This window comes from Macaca fascicularis, chromosome 12, assembly GCF_037993035.2.
Source record: "Macaca fascicularis isolate 582-1 chromosome 12, T2T-MFA8v1.1".
Classification (NCBI taxonomy): Eukaryota; Metazoa; Chordata; class Mammalia; order Primates; family Cercopithecidae; genus Macaca; species Macaca fascicularis.
In genome coordinates, this window is record NC_088386.1 from 2,767,916 (window position 1) to 2,792,567 (window position 24,652).

At 46.3% G+C, this 24,652-nt stretch overlaps 1 long non-coding RNA gene across 1 annotated transcript in view; it reads right to left on the bottom strand.

Annotated features, from left to right (window-relative positions):
- Nucleotides 1-1,424: 1,424 nt before the first annotated feature.
- Nucleotides 1,425-24,652, bottom strand: part of LOC102121357 (uncharacterized) — a 134,456-nt gene continuing 111,228 nt past the window's right edge. The window contains exon 6 of the long non-coding RNA XR_010579825.2: nucleotides 1,425-1,776. This is a non-coding gene — a long non-coding RNA (uncharacterized lncRNA). The remainder of the gene's footprint in view (nucleotides 1,777-24,652) is intronic.

A 24,652-nucleotide genomic window follows, 5' to 3' on the forward strand; every position in this document is an offset into this window, starting at 1 on the left:
GCAGACAACGCTTCCTGACAGCACAGCTGGGACCCACATGCAAAATCCCTTTCTACCCCAGCTGCCATGGCACCAAAAGGGCCACAGAGCCCTGGCAGCCTGGTCTGAGTGTCCAGGCTTTGGGTTGAGCTATTGCGGGAGAGCTCAGGCCGAGGACCTTGTCCCCATCTCCGTGTGCCCAGAGCTAGTGTACCAGCACAGAGTGGCATTCAATATAGACTTGCTGAACTAGGCAGAGCTGGCCTCCTGGGAACCACCACCAGCATTCTCTAAGTCCTGTTGTGGTCCCTGTGTAGTGACACTGGGAACAACGGAAAGGAAGCAGGAGATCTATATCTCATTTGGAAATGTCATGGGAGCACCTGACATTTTAGAGAGAAGACCAAGGGGTGAACTAAGAGCAGATAGCTTCAAGGGAACAAGCCCGGCCCTCTAGTCAGGCACCTTCTGTTTAAAGCACTGGTCTGGGGTTACTTCCTGGATGCCAGTGCTTAAGCTTTCCACTTGGTTTTGATGTTCTTGCTGATGAACTGGAAATTGTTAAATCCGTGTCAGGGGCTCTTCTGAGAGCGAAATGAGATGAGGCACCCGCATCAGGCAAGATAAGCTGCGGGAGGCATAGCCAGCCACTCACTCATTCACGCTCTCACATCCTCTGCAGTCCACTGGGGACCCTGCAGCAGGTGCCCTCCTCCTAGGCCCCAGGCAGGCAGAGTGGCTGTCACCCTAGGAATGTGGCTGCAGAGGCAGATGGAAAAAGAGTGCCCCAGAGCAGGGAGCATGGTCTCCAACTCACACTCTCCTCCTGACCACAGCAAACTCTCAGCTGTGCCCTGGGTCAGCGGGGTGGGGAGGTGTAGTTCTGGAAAAGAGAGAGAAGCCAATCTTTGGGAAGAGCCCTAAGGAAACCAAGATCTTGGCTCTAGTGCAGCCTGGAACACTCCAGATACTCAAAACAGCACCAGCTCCCTTTCCCTGTGTTTAAGGCGTGGCTTTCAAATAGTGAGATTGTTACCCCGGTGAGCTGGTGGTGTCTGTTTTTTCTTAAAGCCAGTCCCTCTCCTGCCCCCAGTCACAGGGGAGCACCAGATCAAGGGGAGCCACCCACAGGAGGAAAGGGGAGCCCCTAGTGGGAATATTTCTGAAAGGCTCTAGAAGAGGCAGGTAGCCAGGACCCAGATTGGCAGCGAGGACAGGAATGGTGTTCCCCATGGGAGTGGTCTGATGGCAACAGCAAGGTGACTGAAATGGAATTCGGTAACATGCATGTGGAGGCTGGATGGAAAGCTGTGATACTGGAATGGACCCACACCTCTTCCAATTCACCCATTAATGTAAAACAAATCCAATTAAAAGTGCAAAAAGAATTTGAGCTACTAGGATTGAGTCTGGCTGAACATAAGAGAAATCTAACTATAGCAGTAACTTAACATAAAAGCATTTATTTTTTCTTTTAGTGGGAAGTTCGAAGTTAGACAATCAAGGACTGGTACAAACAACATATGATGCCAAAGGGAATAGTTTGTTCTCTTGTATTTTTGCTGTCTTTCTGTATCCTGTTACATCAGCTGTTCCACATGCACAAGGTAGCTGCTGCTGCTCCAGACATCTCAGCCACATTCCAGGCAGGATGGAAGGGGAGAAGGTGTACACCAGATAAATATGTCCCTTTTTATCAGAAAACAAAGTTTTTTTCTGGTAGCCTAGCAGGAAAATTTTCACTTCATCTCATTGCTAAGAACTGAGTCAACATGTCCTTCTATGCCATGAGGGACCCTAGAAAAAGAGAAAGGAAATTAGATAGGCAACGAGCAATGAGGAGTTTCAGAATTCAACAAAATAATTCTAAATTTCACCTGTAAACAAAGAAAGAGAAAAAAAAAAGTAAGAAACAGTACAATATTGAGGGGAAAAAGGTACTGTCTTATCCAAACAATTGACTTAGCAAATAAATTAGATTAGATTTCACCCTTTTGGCATGCATTAAACAAATTACAGAGGCACTAAATCATTAAATGTAAAAACAGAGCCACAGAATGACTTAACAGGTACATAGGGGACTCTACAGCGCTGGGATATATTTTTAAACCTGATACCGAAGACAAAGCCATAAAGCATGACAGATTCAACTGCATTGAGAGTAAATATATTTGAGTAGCAAAAATGCAAAATTATAAAGTTAAAAGACAAACATCATTTAGGGAAATATTTGCTATGTTCATAAAATTGTTAATATTGCCCAAAGTACAGACTTTCTGCAAATCAATAAGAAAAAGACAAGAAGCAAATGCTTAGCTTATCAAAGAAGAAATTTCTGTGTGTCACAGAAAACAATGAGAAGTCTTCAACTCCCTAATAGTCAAGGGAATCCTGGTTAACGAAACAATGGATTGCTACTCTTTACCTCCAATTCTCGCATATTTTTTAGTCAATGATTGGGAAGTTGTAGAATTATAGTTGGTTTTTATATTCTCTTACTGTCTGACTCCTGCGATACAAAGTATGACTTGTTTAAGATACAAGTTATTTTAAACAGTGTGAAACGTGCCTCATAACTACACAATTCCCCCTCGAGAATGTGGACTCCGCCCTCCCGAGCCAGAACGTGACTTCCTGTCCCTCCAGAGTATTTATGGCACATCCGCAATGTGCATGGTGCTGTGAGAGATGTTTAAGTGTGAGACGCGATGCTCATCAGGGTGTTCAGGGACTCCGGGGCCCAGTCCAGATGCTTGGGGCTCTGCAGATTTTCCCTCAGCTTGGCCCTGCCACACGGAGCCAGGTGTGTTTGCATCTCAGAGCATGTGCTGCTCATGGACCACAGGGCCTTGGTGCCTCATTGCCCTTTGTTCATGTAAGATACGTAGTTCAGACTTCTCATCCTCCAGGCACCTCCCTGGCATTCCCGTGCTGCAGGCGTAGGTGGGCACCCCACCTCTGTGTTCTCACAGTTCTTGGTTAGCGGAGGCAGGTGCACGTCTTCACTTCTGTACCGTCAGTGTCTAACACAGAGTAGGTGCTCAGCTTGCTGGAGGGAGGGAGGAAGGGGAGGAAGAGAGGAAGAGTAAATTCTCTGCTCCTGCCAAAACCAAGCACAGATTATGGGCTATGGGCACTCACAGGAGGGAGCAACCCCTCGTGTGAAAAGGCCAGGGCATCCAAGAGGACAGAGGCCTGAGCTGGATTTATGAAAAAGACAGAGGAGAGGAGCTGGTGGAGGAGGCCCTGATGCAGGAAGTACATGGAGCATGGAGGAGAGGCCCAAGCACAGGAGCCTGGAGCAAGTCTGTGGACCCCTGAGGACCATCCCTGCACCCCCATTCCCTGCACCCCCATCCTGTGCCTCCACCTTCTGTCTGCTGGGCCTGAAGAGCAGCTGCTGACGTGACACCAACTCAGCTGGCAACAAGGCCATTCCGAAGGCGCTCCAGGACAGCCAAGCCTCATCCATCTCATGCCCAGAGACCTGGCCATGTTTTCTTCCAGAGCCTATTAGCAGAGTGTCCTCTTGCTTGTCGTCTGCAAAGAACAAAGCCCTTTTTTGCTCCACAGGAGCTGGCTCTGTAGGGGAGAGGCGCTCGCAGGCACGGAGGCACAGTCTCCATTCATCTAAATAGCGTGAATGTCGGCATGGAGGCCACAGGAAGGCAGTGAGTGTTCACATCAACAGACACACATTTACAGTGCCCGCAGACCCCGCTCGATGGCTAGCGCACACAGAAAGCATTTACGGAGCCCTCCTGGCACAGGCCCCTGACACAGGGCTAGAAACTGGAGGTATGGGACAGGGAACTCGCAGGAGCTGGTAGCTGCAAGCCAGGTGAGCCCAGGGAGAGTCTTAAGTAGGCATCGACAAAGTCACATGTCCATTCTATAGAAGCCACGTGAAGAGTGGATGGTAACAGAAGTGCCCCTAGAAGCCAGTGGTGCTGGCATCACTGACTGGGGTGGGAATGGATGGGAGGTGTTTCAGGAAGAAGGTAAGTGGTTACACAGGTGGCCTGTGGAGAGAGGCTGGTCTGAGTTAATGGCACCGATGCCTGGAGGACGCCAGTGCCCCAAATGGACCTGCAAATCCCAGGTCTGAGGGGATGGAATGTTGTCGGGATGGGCTCTTCAGATGGGTATAGTGATGCCAAGACCCCTTGGTAGACACTGCATGTTTGCAAACACCCTGCTGTTCCCAGGAAGCCCCCTGGGGCTTCCCCTGTGAGGCAGTCAGGTCTCACATGCTCGACCTGAGCTGGAAAGACATTCTTCTGAGCAAGAGCGTGATTACGACGGCGCTTCTTGCGAGGAGAAGGAAATGATGTTTAGAAGGCATGTTCCAGGGGCCCAGCTCTGAGAGGGACCTCTGGGGGACTCTGCTGGGGGAACCAGGACACACACAGTGGACAGCAGACAAAGTCACCTGTGCACACTGCACTATGTTCAGCCATCCAGAGGCCCCCCCGCTGTGCCACAGTACCCTGCCCACTCACCTCTATTTTCTCATTTATCTATGACTCATCCCTCCAGGAGCTAGAACCATGGCCATGCTCTTTCTGTGCACCCACCAGCGGTGAGCACATTTGTTGCCCAAGGAGTGACGACGACTCAGACAACATGGGCTTAAAGCAGAGACTCCCCCTGGAAAGCCTGGCAGGGAGTGTGCTCTGCACCCCTGCAACCAGGCCTCCTGCCTCACTGAGAAACCTCCTGCCCCAGCAGTGGCCAGGGGAGCTGGCTGTTGGCACAGCCTCACTCCATCTCATCGATCACAGGTGTCCTGTCAGGGGCACAAACGAAAGGAAGGTTTCAGGCTGTCTAATAGTCTAGAAGCATGAAAGAGATGTCATTCAGCTGCCACTGTCAGCTAGTGCATGTGAGCCACAGACCTCCGTCTTTCCAGCACGTAGGCACCGGAGCACAGGGACAACGATGGCCCTGGCGTGGATGGGCAGGACAGGGACCAAGCCTCGCTCCCGTCTTCTTTATTTCAAAGGGTCTTACCTCAGGGCACAGAAGCCCTTGCAAAACGTGCTGAAGGACTGACAGCGTCCTTGCCCAGAGTCCATGCTGCCATGGGCACACTTTTTTGACCCTGTCCCCTGGCTCTTTTTATGAGGTGCACACAGGGACCAGAGCCAAAGCCCACCGCACAAGCCTCTCCCCAGGCCTCACCGCCACTCCCCGCTTTCACCTCCCACAGTTGCTCTGCCTGTCATTTCTTTATTGGCTCTCAGATCCGGCCGGCCCCTTCCCTGTGTCTCTCCCATGGTGGAAAATTTGGCAGCCTTTCCATCTCCTCCGTCCCCTTTTCTAAGAACTATAAATGGTTCTGCCTGAGGGAGCCCCATCAGATGGCAGGTACCCTTCTTTGCTCCCGCTTCTTTCTGTCTGGAATAGAGACTTGAGCCTGCACAGCATCTCCCTCCCCTGAAAGGACACAGGCCAGCCTTGCAGGACCAGTGAGCCTGTCCCACATTGCACAGGCCACCAGGCCAGAGCCGGGGGACGACACAGGGCATGGGCAGCCTGACGCGTCCACGTTTCCTTTCACAGTAGACCCTCTAGGGCTGCAGCCGACTGAGAATATAGCCTCCCCTCCAGCCCCCCACTGACCACTGCATCTCAACCCCTCCACTCAACCAGAACACCTGGAGGGGTCTCTCCCACCTCCAGGGTCCCACCATATTCTGCTCATGGGGCCAACTGTTAGCAAGGGGCAAGGTGAGATGCGGATAGCCCTCAGAGAACCATCCAGCAGGAACACAGAGGCCCAGGCTGGCCGGGTGCACACAGCCCAGCCTCCCTCCATCCCAAAGTGAGCTTTGCTTATTGCAGGGATGGGTGTGTTCCATCTTGGCTGGGCTCCAGAAGGGGGTCCTTGCTCTCCATGGCCTCATGCGTTTATATGTAGGGTGGCCATGTCACTCATATAACTTATTATCCAAACTGGAGCACTAACAATAACTACGAGGTGCTATTAATACATCTGCTGGGGCAGTAGGTGTGCATTGAGACAGGTAAGCTGGGACATGTGTTTTATTCATCAAGGAGTTGGGAGGCGCAGGGATTGCCTAACTGATTTGAAAGGCTGTGTACTTTGCAACAGGAATTACAGAACTACAGACCCAATGAGTAAGAAATGCACCATTCCTAAGTGTTCATGGCCTCAAGGGCTAGTGTATCAGCACAGGTGCCTGCAAAGGCCCTGGGAGCCAGCCATGGGATAACTACCAGTTCATCCGGAAGACCACTAGCTCATCTCTCACCAATGCTGTTTCTATTCATTACAAAAGCTCTGCAAATTAAGAACTGTGGCCGGCTCTTAAAGATGCAATGCCTGGGTATAGGAGCAGCTCATTAGCTCTCCAAGTCCACGCAGCTGGAGAGCCCAACGTCCTCCCCAGTCCCTGCAGCCTCCTATTGATGTCATTAAAATCCGATGATGCAGCTTTTCTTTCTGTTTCAAAACCATACCAAGCTCAACGTTTCCCATCCGAGCTCATCCATCTTCTCCTTAAGTCAGCAGTTTTCTCCCACAGCCTGCTCTCTGCCAGGGCACTCCTGCTACATCCCTCCCGATCCGTGCAGAAGGGAGCTGCTGGGTTGGATTGGATGACATTTGATGGGGCCAGACTGTGGTGTGAAGGCTTGCTGCATGGTCGTAATCAAAAGTTGGCTAGATCCAAGGAAAATCCTGGAAAGGATCGCCAGAGTCCAGAGTCACTGACACTGTGGCTTGGGGATGCTTGGCCACATGGTCAACCTGGGCAGATGGGGTCAAGTTCCAGGGCCCAGGAAGAGAGGCCACCTCCCATGATCCAGGCCTCAGGGACTCAGCGGTCAGATGAGCAGCGGGTACACATGGGACACACAGAGGATCCACCAAGACAGATGAGGAGGCCCCAGGTCCCAGGACAGCAGTGCAGGGACAGAGCAGGTTCAGGGAGAGAGGGGCCCACGAAGTCCCCTTCTTTCCCTGTGCAAATGACATGAGCCATTCAGCCTCATTGTATGTTTTAGAGCATCAGAAAATCTAAAAGTAAAGGAAGAAAATTGCTCATAGTCCCAAGGCCAAGTCAATATTAATGTTGATCTTTGATAAGTTGTCTTCCAAGACTGAGTTATTACATAATAATAATGCTACTTAATTTTTCGCAAATTTACCCCATTCTGCTTTTTCCTGACAACATCACGTAAGTGTTTTTCCATCTTATAAAATAACCGGTGGTCATCATCCAATGTAAGTTCCAAGATGTTCCATCAAATGGATGCCCTAATTTCCTTGGTGGTTCACTTATTGATGGACATCGAGTTTGTCCTCCATTCTCACTATTATCAATAAGAACTGAAGACACACAGATATTCTTAAAACTTTGTCCTCATTTCAGATTAACTTCTCAGGGTGGTGATGACTAGACAGAAGCTCAGTAAGACTTTAAGGCCTGCGGTACGTATGGCCAGATTGCTTTCTATAATCTCTAGATTTCCATGTATTTCAGCAGTGCATATTCTGTTCTTGAGCCTTTAAGTCACTGATTAGAAACATCCAACAACATTTTCTGAGCACTTTCTATACACTAGACCCTTAGCCACAGACAGCCATGTCCTACCCAAAAGCAGCAGTGTTGGTCCCTACCCAGCCTTCCACTGAGCCCCAAGGGGACAAGTCAGCACAGGCCACCGTGGACATGACGGGGTAGAGACCCCCAACATTGCACATAGTCCCAGCACATGGCTGGGAGGCTGTGGTCAGCCGCACGCCAGCACAGGCGGAATGATGCAACCGGCAGCCTCGTCAGCTTCCCTCTAAGTAAGCTGAACTGACCCACCCACAGAGAGGAGTGTGGTCAAAGGGAATGTGTTAAATGGAACCATATGAAATTTCCAATAATCTACCATTTTTATCTTCAGAAATGGAAATTTCATACAGTTACAACTAATGCTGGTTATGAAAAATATTCATCACACAGAATTTGAGAGAAAAACAAGGACTCTGGAGTTTGAATTTCTAAGTTTGAATCCTGGCTACATGGTTCATTTGCTGGGCAATGATGGTCAACTTACCTTCTCTGAGTCCATAAAGAAAGATAACTATGTCCTTGTAGGTGAGCCAGAGCCAGCTCTATGGGCCTGCAGCCTGTGCTGCCCCAGGGCCTAGTGCTCAGAAGGGCCCAATGTGGTTTAATGCTCTACTATTCCTGTTTTGAAATCTGTAGTAATTCCTGAAGAGCTCTGTTTGTCACATTGCACTGGGCCCTGCAAATTTTATAGCCAAGCCTACATTCAGCCCTTAAGACAAGTACCTAAAACAATGTTTGCATCATGGTAGATACCAACAAATGTCCCTTCCTGCTCCCTTACCTTGGTATATTTAAGATATAATTTGTACCCATCCTTAAAAAATACATTTCTGCAACAGACCTAAGAGAAAGGAAAAGGTGTGTTTGTTGGACAGCTTATATGTTTCTTGCCTAACGGTGCAGGTGGCAAATATCCAACTCAGACACTCCTCAGTCACCTATTGCTCATGGACACCACGCTATAGGGGCCAAGGAAGAACATTCCTTTTACCCTTGGCAGGTTTACTGAAAACCAACTGACAAAAGGTAGATTAACAAGAGAAATGGCATACACACATTTATTCGTGTGCCTGGCAGTCATACAAACATCTCAAAGAAAGACAAGATGGTTAATGCTTTTTTACCATCTTGAGGTTACAGAATGTTAAAAGAAAAACATTGGGCAAATTAAATTTAACAGACTTTAATTGAGCAAAGACTATTTGCAAATTGGGCAGCCCCTCACCCCCAAACAAGAATAGATTCAGAGAGACTCCAGCCCTGCCATGTGGTCAGAGATTCATGGACAGAAAAAGGAAAAGGATGTGCGGAAAACAGAAGTGAGGTTCAGAAACAGCCAGATGGGTCCCATCTTGGCTTTGCCTTATTTAAATGCAGTTTGAATAGTTGGCCACCTGTGATTGGCTGAAACTCAGTGATTAGTACAAGACTAGGTTATGTCTGTTCACACATCCAGTTAGGGTACAGTTCACACGTACAGAGAAACCTTTAGGCCAAAATTAAAATAGTAAGGAGGCAGCTGTGGGCTAAACTTAATTTAACAGGAAGAAAATGGGGGCTTCAAGCATGGCCACAAATGGGTTATGGTGGTAAATCATGTTACTGGAGGGGGACGAGGGGGTATCTAGCTGACAAAGGTGGTCTTGTTGTGTGGGTGAAGGCTCACTGGTAGCAGCCCTCAGACAGGATAGATGGTGAATGTTTCTTTCGGACCTTTGTGGATGTCAGAGTCCTGGTTAATCTCTCCTAGACAGGATAACGGAGGCCTCCGAGAAAAGCCTGGCTGCATCGATGCAGAGTCTGTACAGACGCCAATCTCCCCTCAACAGACAGCTTTTCTATTCTTCTCGCATTCTCAGCCCTTCTGAATAGCCGTCTTGAAATATATCAAAGAAGCGTATTTTGAGGCGAAATATTTTGGTTTCCTCAGCACTCAGCCTGGACACAGGCCCTGCTGGCGAGAAGGTCACAGCCCTGCAAGATGGCCGGTGTGGATGAACAGCTATGGCCTGAGAGTGACATGTGTTCAGAGGGCTGTGGGAACCCCTGAGCAGGAGCCCCTGAATCCAGCTGGGAACTGAGGATCAGGGCAAGTCACCAGGGCTGGGCGTTAGAGGATGCTGGGGGTGCCGAGGTCTCAGGCAGTGGGAAAGGGGTGCGGAGGGATGATGGTGGAGGCAGAGAGCAGAGCACAAGTACAGCCCTCACCGCTGCACCTCCTGCCTTCCTGCAGGCTGTGCGCACCTGGGCTGACTCAAACCTGCACCTGGCACAGCCTCCCTGGGGCACCCTCTTCACGCCACATTCCCCTCGTCTCACCCCTGCCGTGGCTGCAAGCACCTCTGGATGGATAACTCCCAGATCTCAATCTTCCACTGAGGGGTCTTCCCCAAGTTGTCCTCTGTATCTTCTAAGGCTTGCAGAGCATTTCCACCTGAACGCTACAGCTGTGGGGCTCCAGCCACGCCCACACTGCACACCCTCGGGACCAAGCCCAGCACTCTGGCCTGGTCTGCCCAAGTGCCATGCTCTTCCTGCTGGCCTTGCCACAGCTCTGGCCTGGCCCACAGTCCCACAGGCTGTACTCACTCTTCCCCCCAGCCAAATTGGAGAGTTGAGCAGAGTCTCTTCTCCGAGCCTGGGCACACCACCAGGGCTCTCCCGACCGGACACCCCGACACTGTGTGCTTGTCTCCCCTGTGCAGGATCCCATTGGGTCCTGGGGGTGCCACCGCATTTTCAGGGCCCAGCATGGGCTGCACGTGCCAGCTACTGAAATGGCACAGAGTGTTTGTATTTCCTGATGTTCCCACCAACCCTGCATTTCCCTCTGATTCCTGGTCTTGAAGTTTGGCACCTCACCCACCCAGCTGTCCATGCTGGAGTTCTAGATGTGAGCCTACATTTTTCCCTTTGCTTCCCCTTACATCCAGCAGCCAGTGCCCCATGGTCTCTTCCTCCACACCAGCCCCTCTGCCCACTCTCACTGTCCCACAGCCCTTTGGGCCCGGGCTGTGTCTCACTCTTTTAAGCCCCCGTGGTGCCACACTCTCAGGGCGCCCTTGCACTCACTGTCCCTGATTTCCACCTCTTCTTCATGCTGGCTCCAGGACAGGGTAATCCGTAAGTGTGTGTTGGCCACATCACTCCCCTACTCATGATCTCCAGTCACTCACCATAGTCTGAACTCCCCAACATGGTGGCCTATGTCTTTGCAGCTTCCAGGAGCCTTGTCAAACCCTGTGCCCAGTCACCCTGGGACACCTGCATTCCTCAAAGAGTCCAAGCACATGCTGGCTCCCTATCTCCATGTGCTCCCTGCTGCTTCTCCCCACCCACCTAGCTCCATCTCAGTATCTCCTCCTTGGCCTTCAGGTCTTAACACAAAGCTCTCCTGCCACAGACCCAGCGCCTGCCCTGCACTGCCCCAGGAGCCCCTGCTCCATGCCTGGCCACAGTGGCTTTGATGACCACATCCTCATCAAGACTCCTTCAGGCTGCTTGCTGCCCACTCTGAGTCCTCATCTGACACAGTGTCTGGCTCCTGCTCAGCCAATGAAAGAAAAAAACCAACAGGAGGCCTTAAGATGCTGCTGGCTTTCTTTCCATCACATGGCTCTGTATTCTTTCTCTTGCTTTGATCATTGTACCTGGTTGATTTCTCCTAAAAGTCTCCCTAGAGGAAGAATAACTATTAGATGGCTTGTTCGGGATGGCTGCCTTCTCCAGGGACCCCACACATTCTTACCTCTGGAGCCCCAGACTTCCCATTAAGACTAGGATTAATGTAGTAAGTTGTATTACTTATATAGGACACAATGGTTTCAAGATTTCGTTTTGCACTTTATCACATCTAATCCTTCCATAAATAATTTCCAGAATCAAAGACAGCTGTGTGGTTTTTATCTCTTGCTCCTCCTTCTCCATTCCCCCTTCCCCTCCTCTTCCTCCTACTTGTTCTCCTTCTTTGCAAACCCAACCCTGCTCGTTCTGACCTTACTAGAGTGCCTTGAACAGTAAATATGAAACTCCAGAGGTCCAACCAAGGCTGCAAAGTGTCCACATTAAACCAATACTCATATTCCACTAAGGGATCTGGGTGTTCAGCTCCTCATAGGAACATATGTCAAACAGTAGAGCAAACCTCCATAAACCCTGAGGCAGGCAGCCAATCTGCTGATGCTTGGATCAAAAAGAGATGAAAGCCAGATCTTTCTTCAGCAGGAATGCACGCTTAACTCCAGAGGCCTGGAAGGTTTTCCTATATTCTCAAATCTATAGCCTAGGATAATCTTCCAGGCCTCCGGAGTTAAGCGTGCATTCCTGCTCAAGAATGCAACATACCTTGATATTTAGCAATATTTTTATAAAAGTGATATAAGGAACTTACAGAGTGGTAGCAAAGGGCCTCCAAAATCTACTCCTTCATAAAATCAATGAGAATCTGACAAAATAAACTTTTTCAAGACTCTTAAAACTAACCAAAAGCTAACAACAATGCAAGAAGTATCGATCCAGGAAAACTGGTGGCATCTCAGTAAGAATAGCGAGCATTGTGGTTTTAACTTGCGCTATTCCCTGCCTCCTCTCCCCAGCTCCCCAGGAGCATTGAAAATCAGCAGTCTTGCAATATCAGTAGTTGCAAAAACCATCATCACAGCAGCAACCAAAGGGGTGAGCCAGAGTTTGAAGGGCTTCAGAAAGTCCCATCTGGAGGGCCTATCATTTTCTGACCTGACTCTGGAGCTCACTCTGTGCAAGGAACCCTGTCCCCAGGGCATCTGTCAAAAATAATCAGTGGTAGTTGTTTAACATTGTCACGGAAGTAGTGATGACAGTTGGGGCAAACAAGAATCTGGCCAAAAACTTCAAAGGAAGACCTGGGGAAAAGATGTCCATGATGACTTTGAAAAGCTTTAACATATTCCTAAGGGTCTAGAAGGACGTGTACATACACGGGGAAGTGTGCATTCTCAGAAGTGCCCTGAAAAGGTCCTAACTTCTCACCTCTGGCAGAACTTGAGGACTCGCACTCCAAGACAGAGTTGCAAATTATCACGATGAAGGTATGCCTCAACACGCACACAGAGCCCCAAATACATAAAAAAACTAAAGAATGAAGGGAGGAATAGACAAACATAGACAACTCAAAAATAATAATTGGAAACTTCAGTGCCCCACCTTTAACAGTGGATGGAACAAATAGGCAAAGATCAGCAAGGAACAGAAGACTTTAGCAACACTGTGAGCCAGCCAGGCCTAACAGACATTTAGAAAACATTACACCCAATAACACCAAACGTACATTCTCTTTAGGTGCACACAGAGCATTCTCCAGAATAGGCCACATGTGAAACCGTAGAACAAATATCCATAAACATAAAGGAATTGAAATTGTAAAAAGTGTGTCCCCCTACCATAATGGAATTGAGTTATAAATCAATAATAAAAGGAAAGTCTTGAAACTCATAAGTATGAGCAAACTAAAGAAAAATATTCCCAATAATCATTGGATCAAAGAAAAAAATCAAAAAGGCAATTAGAAAATAATCTGAGATGAATAATAACAGAAACACAACACACCAAAACTTATGGAATACAACTAAAGCAGTGCTCAGAAGGAAATTTATAGCTACATTTTTAATATGTAAACCTATTTTCTAAGAAAAGAAAGATAGCAAACCCACAATCTTTGTTTTCACTTTAAGAAACTAGACAAAGAAGAGCAAACCACATGCAAGGCAAATGGAAGCACATAAAGATCAGAATGTAGATAAAAGAGGCAAACAACAGAAAATCAATAAAATCAAAAGCTGGTTCTCAACATTACGGACAAACCTTTAGCTGGAGTGATCAAGAAAAAGAGAGAGAAGATTCAAATAACTAAAATTAAGACTTTATAGAAATAAAAAAAAGAATTTAAGGGAACACTGTAAACAACCACAAGGCAACAAATTATATAACCTAGATGAAATGGACAACTTTCAAGAAACACACAAAAAGGAACAGGTAGTCTACTATAACAAGTAAGGAGATCAGATTAGTAATTTTAAAACTTAGGGGGCAGGTTCAAGATGGCCGACTAAAAGCAGTGGCAATCAGAGGCTCGAAAAAAACCATAATAAGCATGTGAAGTCTTCACTGGCAACCAAGGCATCCAGGTTCTCTCATCAAAATTGACTGAGAGGCAGTAATGATCACGCTACCCAGCCAAGGAAACTATGCTCTTGCCACAGAACTGTGCAACCCATGGATCGGAAGTTCCCATCCTCAAACCCATGCCACCCGGGCCAAGTGTGCCAACTCTGGAATCCACAGATTCTTACAGCCTCTCATCTGGAATCTGCTTAAGCCTACTGAACTCCTGAGAGGAAGGGCGACGAGCACCGGCTGCTTCTGCCCGCTGTCTAAGTCCAAGAAATATGGGACTTCATAAAAAGACTGAACTGAAAATTTATTGTAGTACCAGAAGCAGAAGGAGATGGGGAGAATGGAAACAAGCTGGAAAACACATTTCAGGATATTGTCCAAGAAAACTTCCCCCACCTAGCAAGACAGGCTGACATGCAAATTCAGGAAATACAGAGAATACCATTAAGATACTCTATGAGAAGATCAACCCCAAATGATAAAGGGGATAGCACCACTGACCCCATAGAAATACAAATGACCATCAGAGAATACTATAAACACCTCTGTGCAAATAAACTAGAAAGCCTAGAAGAAATGGATAAATTCCTGGACACATACATTCTATCAATACTAAACCACGAAGATGTTGAACCCCTGAATGGACCAATAATAAGCTCTGAAATTGAGGCAGTAATTAATAGCCTACCAAACAAAACAAAGCCCAGACCAGAGGAGCTGGTGCCATTCCTTCAGAAATTATTCCAAACAATCGAAAAGGAGGGACTCCTCCCTAACTCATTTTATGAAGCCAGCATCATCCTGATATCAAAACTGGGAAGAGACACAACAACAAAAAAAGAAAACTTCAGGCCAATATTCCCTGATGAACATCGATGTGAAAATCCTCAATAAAATACTGGCAAACTGAATCCAGCACTACATCAAAAAACTCATCCACCACGATCAAGTCGGCTTCATCTCTGGAATGTAAGGCTGGTTCAACATACATAATCAATAAATGTAATCCATAAACATAATCAGTAAATGTAATCCATCACATAAACAGAACCAAAGGCAAAAACCACACAATTAGCTTGATAGACGCAGAAAAGGCCTTCAATAAAATTCAACATCTAAAACCTCTCAGTAAACTAGGTATTGATGCAACATATCTCAAAATAATAAGAGCTATTTATGGTAAACCCACAGCCAATATTATACTGAATGGGCAAAAGCTGGAAGCATTCCCTTTGAAAACCAGTACAAGACAAGGATGCCCTCTCTCACCACTCCTATTCAACATAGTATTGGAAGTTCTGGCCATGAGAAAGAAATAAAGGGTATTTGAATGGGAAGAGAGGTAGTCAAGTTGTCTCTGTTTGCAGATGACACAATTTTATATTTAGAAAACCCCATCATCTCAGCCCAAAAATGTCTTGAACTGATAAGCAACTTCAGCTAAGTCTCAGGACACAAATTCAATGTGCAAAAATCACAAGCATTCCTTTACACCAACAATAGGCAAACAGAGAGCCAAATCATGAATGAACTCCCATTCACAAATGCTGCAAAGAGAATAAAATACCTAGGAATACACCTAACAAGGACCTCTTCAAGGAGAATGACAAATCACTGCTCAAGGAAATAAGAGAGGACACAAACAAATGGAAAAATATTCCATCCTCACAGATAGGAAGAACGAAAATGGCTATACTGCCCAAAGTAATGTATAGATTCAATGCTATTCCCATCAAACTACCACTGACATTCTTCACAGAATTAGAAAAACTATTTTAAATTTCATATGGGATCAAAGAAGACTCCATATAGCCAAGATAATCCTAAGCAAAAATAACAAAGCTGGAGGCATCATGCTACGTGATTTCAAACTACACTACAAGGCAACAGTAACCGAAGCAGCATGGTACTGGTACCAAAACAGACATATAGAACAATGGAGCAGAACACAGACCTCAGAAATAACACCACACATCTACCACCATCTTCGGCATCTGTCAGGCAAACCTGACAGAAAACAAACAATGGTGAAAGGATCTCCTATTCAGTAAATGGTGCTGGAAAAACTGGCTAACCATATGCATAAAACAGAAACTGGACCCCTTCCTTACACCTTATACAAAAACTAACTCAAGATGGATTAAAGACTTAAATGTAAAACCCAAAACCATAAAAACCCTAGAAGAAAACCTAGGCAATACCATTCAGGACAGAGGCACAGCAAAAATTTCATAATGAAAACACCAAAAGCAGTTGCAACAGAAGCAAAAATTGACAAATGGGATCTATTAAACTAAAGAGCTTCTGTACAGCAAAAGAAAGTATCATCAGGGTGAACAACCTACAGAATGGGAGAAAATTTTTGCAATCTATCCATCTGACAAAGTTCTAATATCCAGAGTCTACAAGGAACTTGTATTCTTAAATAAAAGAATAAAAAAAAAAAAAACTTCATTAAAAAGTGGGCAGAGGACATGAGGAGACACTTCTCAAAAGAAGACATACAAGTGGCCAACAAACATATGAAGAATAGCTCAACATCACTGATCCTTAGAAAAATGCAAATCAAAACCACAGTGAGATACCCTCTTGCACCAGTCAGAATGGCTATTATCAAAAAGTCAGAAAAATAACAGATGCTGACAAGGTTGCAGAAAAAAAGGAATGCTTTCACACTGTTAATGGGAGTGTAAATTAGTTCAACCATTGTGGAAGACAGTGTGGTAATTCCTCAAAGACCTAGAGACATCAATACCAATTGACCCAGCAATTCCATTACTGGGTATCTACCCAAAGGACTACTAATCATTCTGTTATGAAGATACATGAACGCAGGTGTTGATTGCAGCCCTACTCACAAGGGAAAAGACATGGAATCAACGTAAATGCCCATCAATGATAGATTGGATAAAGCAAATGGGGGCACATATACACCGTGGAATACTATACAGCCATACAAAGGAACGAGATCATGTCCTTTGCAGGGACATGGATGGAGTTGGAAGCCATTATCCTCAGAAAAGTCGTGCAGGAACAGAAAAGCAAACACCACATGTTCTCACTTATAAGTGGGAGCTGAATAATGAGAACACTTGGACACACTGAGAGGAACAACACACACTGGGGCCTGTCAGATGGTGCGGTGGAGTGGGGTGGGGGGAGGGAGAGCATCAGGAAGAACAGCTAGATGATAGGATGATCTGTGCAGCAAACCACCATGGCAGAAATTTACCTACGTAACAAACCTGCACCTCCCACACATGTACCCCTGAACTCAAACTAAAAGTTGAAGAAAGCAAATAAATGCTACGATGGTTAAAAAAAGAAAGAAAAAAAAAAGAAGAAGAAGAAAAAGAAAAACCTACAGCTAATATTACACATAATGGTGAAATACTGGATATTTTACCCCTAAGATTAGAAACAAGACAAAGACATCTTTTACTAATTCTACTCAGCATTGTACTGGAGCTTCTAGCCAAGACAAGAAAAAAAAGAAAGTAATACAGATTGGAAAGAAAGTAAAAGGACTTCTATTTGCAGATGACGTGATCTTTTACATGGGAAGCCTAAGGGAACCACACACACACACACAAAAAAAGCTATTAAAACTAATAAATGAATTTAGCCATAGGGCAAGCTACAAAATAAACTTAAAAGAATCAGTCATATTTCTATACACTAGTATTGAACAATACGAAAATAAAATAATCACATTATAATAGTATTAAAAAATAAAATACTTAAGCACTCAGTTAACAGAAATATAAGATGTATACATCAAAACTACAAAATATTGTAATAGAAACTAAAGAAAATCTAAATAAATGGAAAGACATCCCGTGTTCATGAATTGGAAGATTCAATATTATTAAGATAGCAATTTTCTCCAAACTGATTTGCAGATTCAACACAGTCCCTGTCAAATTCCCAGTTCACTATTTGCAGAAATAAACAAGCTGGTCCTAAAATTTATATGAACATGCAAGGGACCCATAATAACCAAAACCATTTTGAACTAGCACAAAGTTGATGAGTCATATTGTACTGCAGAGCTACACTAGTCAGGGCAAGGTACTGGCATGAAGATGAACAGGTAGAGTAATGGAATAGAATCACAAGTCCAGAAATAAACCCACACCTTTAAAGTCCATTGATTTTTGCCAAGAGTGCCAAGATCATTCAACGGGAAAGAATAGTCTCCTCAGCAAACAGTGTTGGGACAACTGGATTTCCTCACACCATATATAAAAATTAACTTAAAATGGATCATAGGCCTAAATGTAAGAGCAGAAGCTAACAGACTCTAGGAGAAAGCACAGGAGTAAATATTGCTTACCTTGTATTGAGCATTGGTTACTAGATAAAACACCAATAGCACAAGCAAAAAATAAATAAATAAATCGAACTTTATCAAAATTAAATGTTTTTGAGCTTCAGAGGACATCATTAAAGAAGACAAAAGACAGCCTACAGAATGGGAGAAAATATTTGCAAATCATATATCTGATAAGGAACTTAACTTATATGCAGGCTATATAAAGAATTCTTACAACTCTACAATAAAAATACAAATAAAAAAGTTCCCATTAAAAAAGGGAACTATATTCCAGTAAATATTTCTCTAAAGGAGATAGGCAAATGAGGCCGGGCACAGTGGCTCAAGCCTGTAATCCCAGCGCTTTGGGAGGCTGAGGCGGGCGGATTGCCTGAACTCAGGAGTTCGAGACCAGCCTGACCAATATGGTAAAACCCAGTCTCTACTAAAAATACAAAAAATTGGCCAGGCATGGTGGCTCATGCCAGTAATCCCAGCACTTTGGGAGGCAGAGGAGGGCAGATCACCTGACAGGTCGGGAGTTCGAGACCACCCTGACCAACAGTGGAGAAAACCTGTCTCTACTAAAAATGCAAAATTAGCCAGGCGTGGCTATAGGCACATGCCTGTAATCCCAGCTACTCAGGAGGCTGAAGCAGGAGAATCACTGGAACCTGGGAGGCAGAGGTTGCAGTGAGCCAAAATCACGCCAATTGCACTCCAGCCTGGGCAACAAGAGCAAAACTCTATCTCAAAAAAAAAAAAAAAGAACAGATTAGCCAGGAGCGGTGGTATGTGCCTGTAGTCCCAGCTACTGGGGAGGCTGAGGCACGACAATCACTTGAACCCGGGAGGTGAAGGTTGTCGTGAGCCAAGATCCTGCCACTGCACTCCAGCCTGGGCAACAGAGCAAGACTGTGTCTCAAAAAAAGAAAAAGAAAAAAAGATATGCAAATGGTCACCAATCACATGAAAAGAGGTCCTATATCATTACTCATCATGGAAACGCAAAGCAAAAGCACAGCGAGATACCGCTTTGCACTCACTAGGATGGGTAAAGTCAAAAAGACGAACAAGCGCTGGTGAGGATGTGGATAAATCTGAACCCTCATTCACCGCTGGTGAAAATGCAACATGGGGACGCCACTTTTCAAAACAGCTTGCCAAGTCTTCAGTTAAACAGAGAGTTATGACATGACCCAACAATTCCACTCCTAGGTATGTGTTCAAGAGAAATGGAAACATACGTCCACTCAAAAAACTTACACACAAATATTCATAGCAGCGTTATTCATCCCAGCCAAAAAGCAGAAGCAACCCACATGCCTGTGAATAAGTGAAAGGATTTTACAAAATGTGGTATCTCCGTGCAATGGAATATTATCTAGCAGTGAGAAGGGAGGTACCAATACGTGACATGGGTGAACCATGAAAGCATTATGCTAAATGCAAAAAGCCAGGCACAAAGAGCCACATATTGCCTGGGTCCTTATTATTGCCTCATGTTTATTGAGTGGCTTCCGTGTGCCAGGTGCTGTTCTTGGCCCAGAGGATTAATTGCTGAACACAGCAGACTTGATGGCTATCCTCCTGAGGCGTTCATTCTAATGCAAGACAGATGTGAGACGGATACTTGTGCACATAATTAATTCAGTGGAATTAATTGCAATTGTGATATGCACTAAGAGAGAAGAGCAGGGGACTATGTCCTTGCCTGGGAGATGGGGGAAAGGTTTCCTTAGAAGGTGACTCAATTGCATGTCCTCCTCTTTTTTTCACTTTGCAGCATATTATAAGCATTTTCCCAAAATTAAAAATTCATTGTGCACGTCGTTTTTACGTCTGCATCATCCACTGCTTGTGGTTGTGTCTCACCATCCCTGAATAATGGGCAGGCCGTTTGCTTCCATTCTTTTTCTATTCTACATACTGCTTCAAGAAACTCCTTTATGTGATATCCATATTCCTCATTACAGCTTAAGGATAAATTCCTATCAAAGTAATTACTCAGTCAAAAGATAGCTGTTTTTGTTTTTGTTTTGAGATGGAGTCTCACTCTGTTGCCCAGGCTGGAGTGCAGTGGCGCGATCTCAGCTCACTGCAACCTCTGCCTCCCAGGTTGGAGCAATTCTCCCTGCCTCAGCCTCCTGAGTAGGTGGGAATACAGGTGTATGCCGACATGCCCAGCTAATTTTTGTATTTTTTTAGTAGAGACGGGGGTTCGCGATGTTGGCCAGGGTGGTCTTGAACTGCTGTCCTCAGGTGATCCGCTAGCCTCAGCCTTCCTAGTGCTGGGACTACAAGCATGAGACACCACACCTGGCCAAAAGATAGTTTCTTAAAGCTCTTCGTATATATCACCAAGTGTTTTTCAGAAAGATTGGTCTGCACCTGCCCCATCCACACCACACCCACACACCATAAACCGGAAGGTTCTCCTCATTTCTCTCTCCATCCAGTGCTAGGAGTTGCCCAGCCCTCCTGACAGAGTCATTCTATCACTGTGAAGGCACTGGAAAAAGGGCCTCCCGCTAAGCATCACACATGGGCCCCAGCTGTACCCTAGAGAGTGCAAGAGAACATATCTGAGAGCCTGGACACCTCCCAGCTCTCAGTTCAGCATAATCGGAGCTCAATGCCAGATCTCAATGTATCCGACCAACTTCTGCATGACTCTTTTGCCCCTTCTTTCATCTCTATTTCGGTGTTGCTGTTGCTCATTTACTAGTCCCTATAATAAATCATGCAGTGGTTGTCACAAGTTTTAATATAAAAGATTTGCTCAAATTCATGTAGGTAATTTGATTTCAGAGATGACTAACTTTGTTTTTCTAGCCTCAGAGAATGACATCAGACAGCCTGGACTTCGGATCTCAGGTCTTCAGCTCACTAGTTTTAGAACCTCGAGCAGGTGCCCCTCCTCACGTCTCTGAGTTTCTCAAAATGTAGATAACCCCTATTTAACCACGAGAGTGAGGCTTGTCTCAGAAAACATGTCCACAGTCACTGCCTGGCAGGTGGCCCTGTGGGACCTGCTAGTTCTACTGTCCCTGCTCTTCTCTCCCCACAGCCCACAGGATGGGGCATCCATGCGTCCTCTGTAGGCAAGCAGCCTCTGCAACTTTTATGCAGAGTCACAATTCCTGTCACCCATCAGCCAGCACGCTCCCAGGGAGCTCCCACCGGGGCACAGAGCTGTTGGATTATCCGTGGTCATGCATAATCCACACAAGACACAGCCCCAGAGATGTTTAAAATCTTCTAGCACTAGCAGGGTACATATGAAACCCTAAACAGCCAGTTCTGAAAAAAAGTCTTCAGAGGGGTCCTCGGCACTCGGAAAGCTGCGGGGTGAGGACAGACAAGAGGCCAATGTGAAGGCTCTTTTTCCATTTTCCTGCTTGATTTTTCTGCTTGAGACTTACCATGATAACAAACCCTACAATACTCCTTCATATTTATCTTTGTTGTTTTCCGTCTCTGCCCACTAGAGGGCGTGCTCCATGAGGGCAGGGTCTTGGCTGGCTGGGGCTTTTGGACTCTGGGTTAATATTGAGTGAATGAATAAATGACTAAGTCAGTCGTCAAAGTGGGAACAAAGGCACGCATGTGTATTTTTGGAGAGAAAAAGTGAGGTCTGGTGGAAGCAGAGGAGCTCTGTCTCTTTGGGGTGCACAGCTCACTGCCTGCCTCCCAGAGCCTCCAGGACCAAGGGTCAGGGATGTAGGTTGAATTGCAGGACCTCAGCTGTACCTGTCCCTTCAGTAAGCTTTCTCGTCACAGGGAAACGGTCTACACCCAGACTGACTGTGGGATTGATTTCTAGGTCTTTGTATCTTTGGGGGTCAGGTGAAGAGATGGAAAAAGTTAATATATGCTGCATTTCAGAAACAAACTTAGGAAAAAATTCTCTGGCATTTTCTAGCCATATGATGTGCATACAAAGCCTAACATCTTTTTTCTTCCATTTCTTTATCTGTACTATGAGATCAACTTACAGGAAATAATGTCTGTAACACACATAACACAGTTCTTGACTCCTAGTAGACAATCAGTAATTGGTGTCAGCTATCATGGTGGTGATGACGTTGCTATTATTTGCTTCCTGTTCCAGGTGGCTTCTGGTTCTCTTGGGACTTGCCTTGTGTGCAGGTACAGTTCAGACCAGAGGAGAAGCGGGGCGCACCACAGCATCCTGTGGGGTCCTGTACAGGGGAGTAAAAGAGCCTGGGCGTTAGGGAGAGGGCTGGTGGAGTGTTGGTGTAAAGCACAGCAGGCAAGTGGTGACAACCACTGGCTATTAATACTTTTAGTGAGTTTCTGCTTCACTGCCTGTCATTTTTTCTTAAACTTAGCAGCTTGCACTGACGACAGGAAGCACAAGCTTGTAAGCAGACCGTCTCCCGCAGCACTCACTGTACACAGGGCCTGTCTCCACCGGGACTGAGAGCCCAGACTCTCCTGCCCACATCCTGTAGCTGGCCTGGGAGGAGGCGCCCGCCAGCTTCCTCCTTTGGTTATCTCTCTCTTGCTGCGCCTCTGCTGCTTTTCCATGCGATCAAAGCGACCTCGACATCTTTCCCCCGTGCAGAATTTAATTTCCTAACTGAGATTTTATATATAGCACAAAATAAAGATGTTATGTCTCTGATCTCAAAAGATAACCCCCCTCACCTATGCCGGAGCAGGGCTGCAATTGATATGATAATGCGGGAGAATGCAGTCCTGAAAGGATGTCAGGCGCTTCTAAATATACACACGTGCGGCCCAGTTCTGACTAGTGAGGGCTTTGATGTTAAATGAAACGGGATAATGACAGGAGGAGAGTGACGCTGGATCACAAATCTTCTCTCCAACAGATAAGGACAAAAGTCAGCAAAAACCTTCCCAACTGCCTCCAAGCAAGGGAAAAGGACTGCATCCTACAGCTGCAGACAAGGAGCCCGAGTTCAAAAAAAATCAGAGTATTCTAGCTCAGCACGGCACTTACTCTTCTCCGCCAACCAGAGGTCAAACTGGCAAAGGAGGTAAAAAAAAAAAAAAAAAAAAGTTCTAAGCATTCTCTCAATGCCCCCACATGTGGTGACTACAAAGTAAATGGGCCACCCTGGAAAATAGAAAGATCAACCCGAGAGAGGGGAAGGAAGCCCAGCTGGCTTCCTCTGGCTCTGGGAGAGGCAGGAAGAAATCTGGGCTCCGGCAGGTTGAGGGCCTCCCACTGGATATCCCGAGGCTGTTCTCCTTCCCGCTCCTTCCAAGACGGGAGGAGCACACAGGTGTGTAAAGCACAATATGAAGGCCTGGAACTGAGCCCCAGAGGAAGGCAATCATGTCAAACGGGGCAGAGAGGCCGTCAAGGAAAATTCACCCAGTGATATTTGAGCAAAGGAAGTTAAGGGTGAGAGAGAGATACGGTAACTGCGTAGCGATGAGACACGCATATTCCAGGGAAAATACGCAAAGGAGGAGGGCGCAGGGCACACAAAGGCCTGGAGAAGAGTGTGACCCTGTGAGTCCCTCACTCCAGAGGAAGTCTGGATAGAAACGTGAATGAGACTAAAATTGAGAGAACAGCTTTAAAAGAGAACCTTTAGAAACATCGAGTGCTAAAGCAACACTCCTAACAGAACTAGCAGATTAACAAAAACAGCAGGGGACAAAATGGCCAGTGAGTTCCCAACACAGAGGCAGACAGGCTTGAGATGGCGACGGCGGCGGTGAACGCCCGAGAAAGGACCCCGAGAGGACAGCAGTCAGGGAAAGGAAGACAGGAATGCAGAGCAGACCCGGGGAGCCACGACCTGACACACACGTGTCCCTGACGTGGAAACCCCACAGAAGGCGACAGGATGTCTTTGCAAATATACGATTATTTTCATGAACAAAGACGGAAGAACTGAAACCAATCCAAAAGGAGTGCTCTGTTCAGAAAAAGGTTAATACAGAACCATAGCCATGAGAAGTTTCCTGGTTAAAGTAATGAACAGGAAGGATAAGAAAAGACTGCTTCAAGCATTGAGCTAGCCAACCAGGCCAAGAGATGACTGGGCAGGGGCGGATCACCCGGGCTCAGTCCTTTCGTCTCCCACTACTCTGGAACAGTGATGGAGGACGATAGCAATGACATTGAGGGAAAATTCAGAGGGCAAGAAAGTCTTACTCGAGAACCTAGCCTGCTGGGTTCGGAAATAAGAGTCACACATAAGACCAGGCACAGTGGCTCACCCTGTAATCCCAGCACTTTGGGAGGCCGAGGCAGGTGGATCACGAGGTCAGGAGTTTGAGACCAGCCTGGCCAACATGGTGAAACCCCGTCTCTACTAAAATTACAAAACTTAGCCAGGCGAGATGCCACACGCCTATAGTCCCAGCTACTTGGGAGGCTGAGGCAGAAGAATCACTTGAACCCGGGAGGCGGAGGTTGCAGTGAGCCAAGATCATGCCACTGCACTCCAGCCTGGGTGACAGATAGAGACACCATCTCAAAAAAAAAAAAAAAAAGTCACAGATAAACATACCAAAAAGTAGGCTGCACCCAGGAGACATTTAGAAAAAAATTGGGAAGGGGTAGGCCCGGGGCAACACTTAAACCAGGGAACAAATGGTTAAAACCGTA